This window comes from Pleurodeles waltl, chromosome 10, assembly GCF_031143425.1.
Source record: "Pleurodeles waltl isolate 20211129_DDA chromosome 10, aPleWal1.hap1.20221129, whole genome shotgun sequence".
In the NCBI taxonomy this organism is placed as follows: domain Eukaryota; kingdom Metazoa; phylum Chordata; class Amphibia; order Caudata; family Salamandridae; genus Pleurodeles; species Pleurodeles waltl.
Genome location: NC_090449.1, coordinates 659717761 through 659728921, shown reverse-complemented (window position 1 = coordinate 659728921; position 11161 = coordinate 659717761).

Below are 11161 nucleotides of genomic sequence, written 5' to 3'. Positions count from 1 at the left end.
TCATAGCAACAAAAGGGCCGTCCTTGAAGTCAGTATTCATGTAGCAACCACAGCCAACACGTGTTTCGTCCTATGACATAACAATCTCAAAGACTTCATCAGGGCTTAGCTCAAACGGACTATAATTGAAAAAGTCTTCACAAAGCACTTGCAATGTCTTAATAAGGTTAATGAATCAAAAGCAAATAGTATTTTGGAGTGATCTCATATCGAATCCTTTTGTTGATGAAATCGATTTCATCAACGATACTGACAACGCCGCGTGATTACTCGATCGCGGTGTGTTTCCATATTACTGATATCATCTGCTAAATGAAAGGATTCGATATGAGATCACTCCAAAATACTATTTGCTTTTGATTCATTAACCTTCTTTAAAATTTGCAACTGAAAGCATTCTACCGCTAATTGTAAACAATATGTACATATATTCATTTAACAATAGTATTTTAATAGATTTCTTAAGACATATATGCTGCCAGCTCAATTAAATATACATACTTTTAGGTTGACTGTGTATCCATATTTATAACCTCTGGTTGACAATCCTTCAAAATACGCATACAGTGCGCTTTGTCTCCGCTCAAAAGATTATTTCTCAAATGTTTGGTGTTTCATCCCCTCCTCCAATGCAGAATTCGCCCTGCAATGCAGGAGTGACTGTTTCACATTTCCCAAGTATGCCAAAACACCATATGGTAGGTTGTTTCATAAATACATTGTATGCAGACATATTTTTTACCCTATTTCTGGTTTTTAATGGTTTTGCCGGATCTCATTGTGGAAGACACACCTATCGACTTTGCCAGTGCTTGAAACTGATAGACCGGGTTTTCCTCCAGTTTTTTTCTGAGCAAATCACTTAATCTCCCTGAACCTAAAATAGGAATGTGACCTTTTGTAATGTAGCAGGTGCTCTTGTAAAGCCTCCAATACAATTGAGTCGCGTTATTGTTATATAAAAAAAACTTCACAAAGATAAACATATATATAATAATATATCCTCGCCTGACATGTTTAAGACAACAGTGCCGTGAGAAGGCCGACTTTCATTGTGACTCCAGCGGCTATTTGGTGTTCCCACCACAAGGGGCTGTTGACGCTCCCGGGGTCAGGTCAGGCTGGCCTTGAGAACCACAGGTAATGGCACTATCGGAGACGTGCAAACGTGAAACCAAATAGACGGGCGTGGGGGAGTCGAGCTGTAGAAACATTTCACGTGAGTGCTAGAATGGCTTGGGCCAGAGACATCTACGACCGGCCCTGGGAGTCACAGACAAGGGACATGTGTTCTGCACATGGGCCCTTTGTGTGCGGAGCCCTGGGCGCGACCACAGAAACTAGCAGCGCGTCTCTGACCTACGACTGCCGGGGACATTACCAGCAGAGCAATAAACCGATAAAAAATAATTATACACGCAAAGCCTCTCTGCACAGGTTAGGGGTAAAACCTTGCATAGTTATAGGAAATGTGTTGAAACAAAAAATACACCTGTACGTTTTGACCCTTAGAAGAAACAAAACCGCAACGTTATTTGAACCGGCACAATGTGCAGCCCCGAAACTATTGTGTTTGAGCGATAGATTTGGAGATTTTGCAGACGTTTGACAGCTGACTTCTGTATGAGTTCGGGTCTCAGGGAGGCCCTCTCAGTTATTGCTTAACTATAATACCTGTTTTTGGAACCTTCGAAATTGCAATACAAATAGGTTAAAAAAAAAAACTGGCTAACACCACGGGAGGCGAACAGTGTGGCTAATACCCACACAAATATTTTATGTGACAGTATTTGTAATCGCAAGATACAATTATAAACAGAAGCAGTGGACAATTGTTGTGACTCTACTATAAAGGCGCGCATGCGAGGAGACGATACATTTCCTTATTATGTTTCAAAATACCTTGGTTTAGAAGCAACTCCTGCACTTGAGATACTTCATTCCAATTGGTTGCAGCGTCCCTGATGCACAGGGTTTGAATCACTGTCCTCTGTCTAGCAGCCGCTAATATTTCCTGATATATCCATGACATAATTCTGTCACTCAACAGCCGCACTGTGAATCTAAAGTCAGACACTAACGCGTGCCACACGGGAATATTCATCAATTGCATGTGATTTATTTCTAATTCATATTTGAGTTAAATCTGCTAACGCACGCCATTGACGTTTTATGAAGTGATACGTCGCCAATAAAGGTGCCACTTCAATCTCTTCTCTTGGCCTCACCACACACACGGTAACTTCCTTCTGCGGGACAGGGTGCAAATGAACTTCCGAGGCATAGACAGATCCCTGTGGTAATCCGCGCGACCTACCTCTTTTCAAAAAGCGTTTCGTGGACTCGCCAAGGCCTGAAGCGTATATACATTGTACAATACAACTCTCAATAAAGGGCACAAGCTACATTTTAGAATGTTTGCTCTTTACACAAAAATGGACCGACCACTAAGGTCATAGGAATGATTTCATTCGAGGCCGAGGCGATGCTCTCTTTATAGAACAAGATGAAGGACTTGTGGGAGGAAGAGGCTGAGTATTGGCCCTCAGCCGCACGTGACTGACAGAGTGCACCGGTTATCAATTCCAGTTAGTCAAACAAAATGCACTGCAGCTTCTGCTCAGTTTTGGTGTGCAAATAAACCAGCGGCAGGGGTTGTTGTCATAAACTCATTGTTTATAAGTCGATAATTCGCTTAAAGTATGCCATGGTAATGAATCCGTGCTATATTTTTTTGTGATAGGCACTTACCATATGTTTACTTACAATTGATTTAAATGGAGCTCGTTTGCATAGTGGTGATCCTGAAGTCTAGCACACCCAAACCCGTTTTGGACACCCCTGCTTTACTTAGACGTTGTGGTTTATGGTCGTTGGACAATAATACATCCATCCATCACCCACCCATCCATCCTACTTGTCTATGCACACATTCAGCCACTCAAAATCAGTCTATCTATCTATCTATCTATCTATCTATCTATCTATCTATCTATCTATCTATCTATCTATCTATCTATCTATCTATCTATCTAACTATCTGTCTATCCGTCTATCTTTGAAACGTGCACTTTTGTTAAATATTGGCTTCATATTTTACTTTCACGAACCTGTGCAGTCTTGTAGTTTGGGTGCGTTTTAGTTGTTTCTTTCTATGCATGTGTGTAAGATTGTGCTTCTTGTGTTGTAGGTAGGTGGCTTGTGTGCACGGACAATTTGTGAACACAGGTGATTTCTGTACATAAAGATAATTTATGTTTGAGTGGGCACTGTGGGTGCATGGTGGCGTGCGCTTTTGAAGTGTGCTTGTCTGTGGTTTATGCCGCATGTGCTTGGTTAATTTGCACATGAACCGTTTGTGAGCTATGGAAGTTTGTGTCGATGGTTTGTGTGCACGCGTTTGATGTGCGCCTCACCTCGAAATGTTTGTGCATGTGGTTGTTTTTTGTCCATCTAGATGGTTCTGTGATCGCGAGCGGTTTGGGAATGTGGATGGTGGTTGTGCCAGCGGGTGCTTTGTGTGCCAGTGTAGGATATTTGTGAAGATGGGGTGATGTGCGAGCATGGTTTGTGACGGTGTGTCCTAGTTCTGTGGGTTCGTGTGCGGTTTATGTATGCGCGGGGCGGTTTTTGTTGTGAATGTGGGTAGTTTGTGTACATATGGGTGAACTGCGTCCACATCGGCGCTTTGTTTAAATGTGGACGGTTTGTAGGCATGTGGGTGTTTTGTTCTTCATAAATATGTTAATAGTCCCGAAAATTGCACCCGTTGTGGTTACACACGGGGCGGTGAGCTGCCAGAGGTACGGGGACGTCTGTCTTCGAAGTCTCCGTTTCTTTAAAAATTGGTATAATCCGTACTAGGCACTGGCATGGTTTATCTGCGTGTGTCAGAGGGTGCGCGGCGACATTTTACTTTACCACACGTCCAGGGAGCGGGTTTACTTAGTTTACATGATAGGAGCCCAGAAAGAATGTCCCACCGCTTTTGGACATTTGAATATTGTCATTATTGTTGTCACTCAGAGCTGGCTTGTGCATTGTAGCATGATAACTAACCGAATTACCCTGTAATTTAGGACTACCCTCTGTCTTCCGTGTCTAGCCCCACCGACTCCCACATCAAGTAATTTAATATAGGCATTTGGATAAAAGGTATACGGGATTAGATAGGCGCAGGCATTTCTCTATTCTGCTCAAACTAATTTCAATTCATTGCATGACTGCCACCTAGCGGTGCGACCGCCAATATTCTAGATTAAGTGAAAGTCCCAGAGCACCATTGTCAAATCAAAGGGTAGTAGAATACTGACCGGATGAGCTTTCAGCCTGGATGTCATTTAGGGGTCGCAGCTGCGACCCCGCTTTGCTGTTTGCTATCCCTGGCCCTGTCTTTGCTGCCCCTGGCCACAGAGGTGGCAAATTCAGTAGCTTGTCTTTATTGACGTCATTTGGGCCTCCACTCTGTTTTCTGACATTTGTTATTACACTAATATTGAATAATTATACATTATTTAATATTAGCGCATATTCCATATAATTTGCTGGAATATGCTTTCCATGGCAACGGAGATAAGTAAAACATGCTTTTAAATGGATGAGGTGTGCATGCTTGCGGGTGAGTGTGTTTATGTGAGAGAGAGAGAGAGAGTGTATGTAAGTATGAATTTGTATGTGTATGAGTGAAAGTGGGGGTCAAAAGGCATGTGTTGTCACTTCCGCTACCCCTGGCAGTTTGGTAAAATGACGCGTTTCCCCGAAAAATGGTATCCAGAAGGTCACTGAGCCCTGAACAAATGAGACCAAACACACCATCTCAAGTATGTGTCTCAACATGCTTTAATTATTAAACCTGAAAACCAGCCAAGTCTTCCTGCTAAACTGTAAACGTGGGAACACGCTGGGCTCGAGTCAAAAATGTTTGTCACGACTTTTACTCAATGGCCTACCACAGAATTCCAGGAATACAGTAGGAGTAAACCAAGAGTATACCTGTTTTTCTACTCCTAAAATTAATGTGTAAGCCAGGCATAATAAAAGAGTAAACCACCCCTAATCATTCCTCAAAATTCCTGAATCAGGCCCATAATCTATCTATCACAGAAATTATGCAGGAGGAGAGGAACAAACTATGTGGCCGGGTTAACTAATTTATGCACCAAGAAAAGGCAAATTATGCGACGTAATGCGGCATAGTTTACTGCAGTATTACTTCGTTAAAGTAATCTTTACAATGGTAACACTGCCTAGGCTGAGGTTGCACCTGATTCGTTTCATTTTAACACCCAGATTCAGCGAACAGCAACATAAAGCTGATAAAACGCCCGCCACTCCACCACAACGTGTCGCAGCGTTATTAGAATCCATTGATCCGTTTGAGTTAGAAATATTTTTCGTTAAAATATGCAAATTAAGCAACAGAAAACGGATTATGTAGCAAGTGCTGCAAATCCCTGAGCATGGGTAAAACGGCAGGACGGCAGAATCTCATAATTCCAGAGGCCCCTGATTATAGCGGCTAGAGGCTGTCTCACCCAGACTACGACAGTTTGCGTTGAGTTAGTGCCAGCAGCCAATCTGTAGTTGCCCCTCCTCTCTCTGCTATGCTCACAGAATCTTTTTGTTGTTGTTTTTTTTGCCCACGGACATTTTACTGTAACAGTGAACGCAGCATTGAACCCCGCGCCACAACTAGTCACAGGTGCCTAGTGCAGCAGGTGCATTGGCACCGGGGCTCAAGGGTCTAAGGGACCAACCGCACCTCAGTTATTGCAGTCCCTCCACATCCAAACGGATGCCAGAGGGGCACATTTTCGTTGCTTGTATTAGGGCCCCTGCCCCTCACAACACGCCACTGACCACGCTGCGAATTGCTCGTTTTCCAAAAGGGCCCTATCTGCTCCACGGAATAATTTATCTAAATATGAAGATTCAGAGCAGACACTGGTTTGTGCTTCCACTCCTGGAATCATTTGTCAGTTGTGTTTAACAGCCAGTAAGGGCGACATGTCATCCTTCCAAGCTGTGCAAATGACAAATATTACCCTTGTTCACTTGTTGGTGTCCAATTTACCAAAGGCGGATGCAATACTTAAGTGGCTCTGGTGGGAATCAGACTCGTGAAAGGCAGGTCCCTTTTAATGGGGGCAGCGAGCGCCTGACTCCAAATCTATCGTGTCCTTGTGTGACAGTGGAACAAGCAGTGCGACAGTGATGGTGTAGGGGACAAAATTACAAAGAAAGGGAGCACACTGCCTACACTCCAGCAACAAAGTCCAACCCCAATGCATCATGGTAAATGCAGTCGAATTCGTAGTCCATTCCGAAAGTAATAAAGTCTTTCACCTCTGTAGGCGCAGCAAGTGCTGTTTATCCCTGTACACGTGTTTCTGGGTTTAGCCCATCATCAGCAGGGAGCAGCATGGTATAGGGGCTTGCTTGAAATGCCGCCAAATGTTTTCTCAGGTTTATGTACCTCTCATGGCGCACAGGTGCCTCCCAAGGCTCGTCAGCCGTGGCTCAAGGGAGCCGTCCAAAGACAAAATTACAAAGAAAGGGAGCACACTGCCTACACTCCAGCAACAAAGTCCAACCCCAATGCATCATGGTAAATGCAGTCGAATTCGTAGTCCATTCCGAAAGTAATAAAGTCTTTCACCTCTGTAGGCTCAGCAAGTGCTGTTTATCCCTGTACACGTGTTTCTGGGTTTAGCCCATCATCAGCAGGGAGCAGCATGGTATAGGGGCTTGCTTGAAATGCCGCCAAATGTTTTCTCAGGTTTATGTACCTCTCATGGCGCACAGGTGCCTCCCAAGGCTCGTCAGCCGTGGCTCAAGGAAGCCGTCCAAAGACAAAATTACAAAGAAAGGGAGCACACTGCCTACACTCCAGCAACAAAGTCCAACCCCAATGCATCATGGTAAATGCAGTCGAATTCGTAGTCCATTCCGAAAGTAATAAAGTCTTTCACCTCTGTAGGCGCAGCAAGTGCTGTTTATCCCTGTACACGTGTTTCTGGGTTTAGCCCATCATCAGCAGGGAGCAGCATGGTATAGGGGCTTGCTTGAAATGCCGCCAAATGTTTTCTCAGGTTTATGTACCTCTCATGGCGCACAGGTGCCTCCCAAGGCTCGTCAGCCGTGGCTCAAGGGAGCCGTCCAAAGACAAAATTACAAAGATGCACCTGTTCGCCTACTGAGTGGTACAAAAACCTGTGAAGACGTTCGACAGCACTTAAAGCAACCCCTTCAGATATATTTTCTCTCTGCTGATGACGGCCGAAAGCCAGAAACACGTGTCCAGAGATACAGCACTTGCTGCACCTACTTAAGGTGAAAGACTTTTTGAAAAATTTCTCTATCTTTAAATCAAATGACTGCATTTACCATGATGCATAGGGGCTATTTTATGCTGGAGTGTGAGACAGTGTGCTCCCTTTTGATGGTGTAGGGGACGTTAGCTCGTGAATACTTGTGACCGCGAAAAGCAAAGAAGACAAAAACAGAATGGATGGCAAAGACACTCAACAATGGAAGAGCACATGGAATGAGGAGGAAAGCTTGGAGAGGAGAGAAGGATTAAGGCAGAGGTGATGCATCTGTTTACATCTTGTTTTGCAGTTTAAAGCATGAAACGCACACACTAATTGCCGTCTGTTCTTACATCTAGGGCCAGACATGCAAATATTTTGGTCCAGGTTTGAGTTACGTTTTTTAATACAGACTGGACGCAAAATCCAAGTAAGTATTTACAAACCAACCCGAATGGCTATTTGCGTTGGTTTGTAACCAAAAGTAACGCAACGCAGCCCAATGTGCCGACTTCCAATAGGAGGCGTTCCATGGGTAGTGGATGGGACTTCCAGTGCATCTATCCATGGGCTTTGATGCGAATCCATATCTACAAAGACATGTAGACATGGATTTGTGCCGAATTCCTGTGGCTCCCCAAGGCTGCCATGATAAGGAGAAATATTTTTTATTTCTCCTGGTTTTTTTTGTTTGCATGTGTGTACACATGCAAATGGGAAATTGCATTTCAGCATAGGTTTACTGCAGGAAGGGACTCCTTCCTGCAACAAAAACATGCGGAACACAATGCAGATACCTTTGCACTGTGGACTAAGGGTGCATGTGTTGGTGCATGGCAGCAGTAAGTTCTCCAGCACGGGGAGAGAGCAGAACTGCAACACATCTTTGTAGATAGGGTGCAGTTCTGCTTTCTCCTGTTGACACACCACAGCCATTTTGCTTACTGTCCTGCTTTGCATCACAGCTTTGTAAATCTGGGCCATAGATTTGTCCATTATAGTGCCAGGTTGAACTAGTACTCCCACTAAAGTTTCAACATAACACAACACCGTTCAGCACTGCACACACAGTCCTTTACAATGGAGAGTAAATAGGTTCTATTTTTTGCATCGCTTTGCACAGGCACTCTCACAAATCATCAGTAGATTTTGTCCTTTAAGTGTTGCACAACCACTTGCCGGCCTTGAAGGCTTGGGATTTATTCGCAGCTTCAGCAGTTAGCCAAATAACCATGTGGTCCTATGCTAGTCTCCTAATTTTCCTGTGATTTGAATAACAAAATTTGTAATATCAATATGTAGAACCTAACTGTACAGACAGTACATGTTCGCATCTTAGCATCACGTCCTGGTTTCTATAACTTGGACCCAACACATAAAATGTTGTACTCTTTACAGCCACCCATAATTGAGATTGTTGTGAAATACTAAAAGGGTTTTTGTAGAGTGTTTTGCTGCTCCTTCTTGGTGGTATCAGTGTTATACCACAACTTGTGTAGTTTTTTAAGAGTGTGTCTCTTCTCTGTCTCACTGTGACTGATGTTGGCTAAAACGGTGATATAACTGTTGTAATGTATTCCAGTGCCTGTTTGATATAGGTTCATCCAGTTTGGGTTCCTCATGGCAACTTTCAAGCAGATCCATCAAGTAAAGCCCCCAAATGGCTCTAAAAGTGACATTTTCCAATTTAACTCCCATAGGATTCTTTTTTTCCTCAAAACAGAAAATATGTCTGAATGGAATTACATATTGAAATGTAAGATGAACTTCACTCATGGAAGCACCTTATCTTTGTTTGGTATGAACCAGTTCAGTACTTTTAAATACATTAGCATTTAAAAAACGATCCAGTCTGGGCATATAAAGGGTACGTTTTAAACATCATTGATCCACAGATCCTTTGAGAATTTTCAAATCCAGGGACCCTATCAGGGCCTAGTAGATCTTCTTAGGATTCAGGATTCACATATCTGACACATTTGACACAGGACTCACGAGTCCTGCAGAAAAATGTTTAAAAAATGGTGCTGCGCAATTGTGTTTAGCCAATCCAGACTGGGCAGGGCCTGACACATTTGACACAGGATTCACAAGTCCTGCAAAAAATGTACAAAATAATTAGGTGCACTGCAGTTGTGCTTAGCCAGTCCAAGCTGAGGAGGCCTTTGAACCTGCCTAGCTGGGATTGGCCGTACAAGGTGGTTTGGAAGCAGAACAAAGGAAATGTAGAGGAAAGAGAGCAGAGAAGGTTTAAAGAAAGAAGGAATGCGTTGAGCCGTGTGCAGCAAAGGTTAGGCATCCAGTTGCACACAGCCAAAGTTCGTGCATAGCAGGGTTTGCCATAAATAGAAGATGAGGTCCAAGAAATAGTTGCATACGGAACGTGAATCACACCACCCCCAAATTTATTGAAAAAAGATTTAAATAATTTGCAATATTACCAGTGTCATCAAATATGTAATTTTGCAAGTCAATAGTGGCGTCATTTGTAAAGTCATAAGCAGTGCATGAAGGGCGGAATGAGTTATAGTTAGTTTATTGAACCATTCCTGGTGAAGTTCAGTAGTTTCTAAGTTTTCTTTTGTAATCATAAATATACTTTCATTGTGTTTGTTTCAGTGAATTTCTGCAGTATTTTAAAACATATGTTCAGGTATTATAAACAGAGCTAACAATAAGATAACCTTTACCTCTGTGTTATGGTTAGGACAGAGGTTGTACTGAAAAGGCTTGTTTTGTTTCCTTATTAAATTTGGCAGCGTTCAACAAATCTGCACAAAGTTTTCAAAAAAATAGCATCATCCCATTTGGTTTCAGTTTGTCAAGTTTTGTGCAGCGCCATCAAGGAAGAGGACGGAGGGGTCAAAAAACGGACTTTTCCCATTTTTAACTCCCCAGGATTTTTTTATTTCTTCTACAGGAAAACAGCTGAATGCAATTACAACAAACCTGGAAGGAAAGTAGAACTTTACAGAATAAAGCGCTTGTACTTGGTTTGAGTATATATGTGATGAATAGTTTTTAAACATTAGCATTTAAACATATTTTGGGTGGGGTTTGAAGTGTTAAAAAGTTAGGGGTTCAGGACTGTTGGACCACTTATAGTTTGAAAACCCAGGTTGATTGGACCAGGGAGTGTGTGTGTGTGTATATATATACATATACATATATGTATACATATATATATATATATATAGATATATATATATATATATATATATATATATATATATATATATATACACACACACACACACACATAAGAGAGAGTTGTCCTGAACAAAAGCGCACTCACAACTGGTCATTATGGAATGTAGCAAAGTCAGAAACGTACAGAGAATTTATATAAATATCGAAACCCACAATTCCATGAAACGTGTAATTTTCTGCCTTCAAATAAATGCATAAATCATCAAAATTGAAATTTGTGAGTGTTTTTTGATGCTCTATTAATATATATTAATATACACATATTACATCCCTCATGGCATGTTCTATGACACCATTTATTACATCATAGATGAGATGCCATCTCAAATAACATTACTGATGACAACATCCAATGAGTGTGTTAGCTTGTTTTATAATTTACATAGTGGGCAGTCGCTACCATATTACTTTTTCTGCCTAATTTTGTACAGCCTTTGTCCAGCTAGTGGGTGTAAGTGTTTACAACAGAGGTGGCTCCTCTGTAATAGCGTAGGAGCGTCGCCCCCCTGCTCAGTCAGGCAGTGACAAATAATTATATGTCACTGCCTGACTAAGCCATGGGAGTCTAGGGTGGGGCATGGCCATGGCAGGGAGGAGGAGGAGTGGTGGGCAGTTATAGGTACACCTATGAGTTTGGCTGG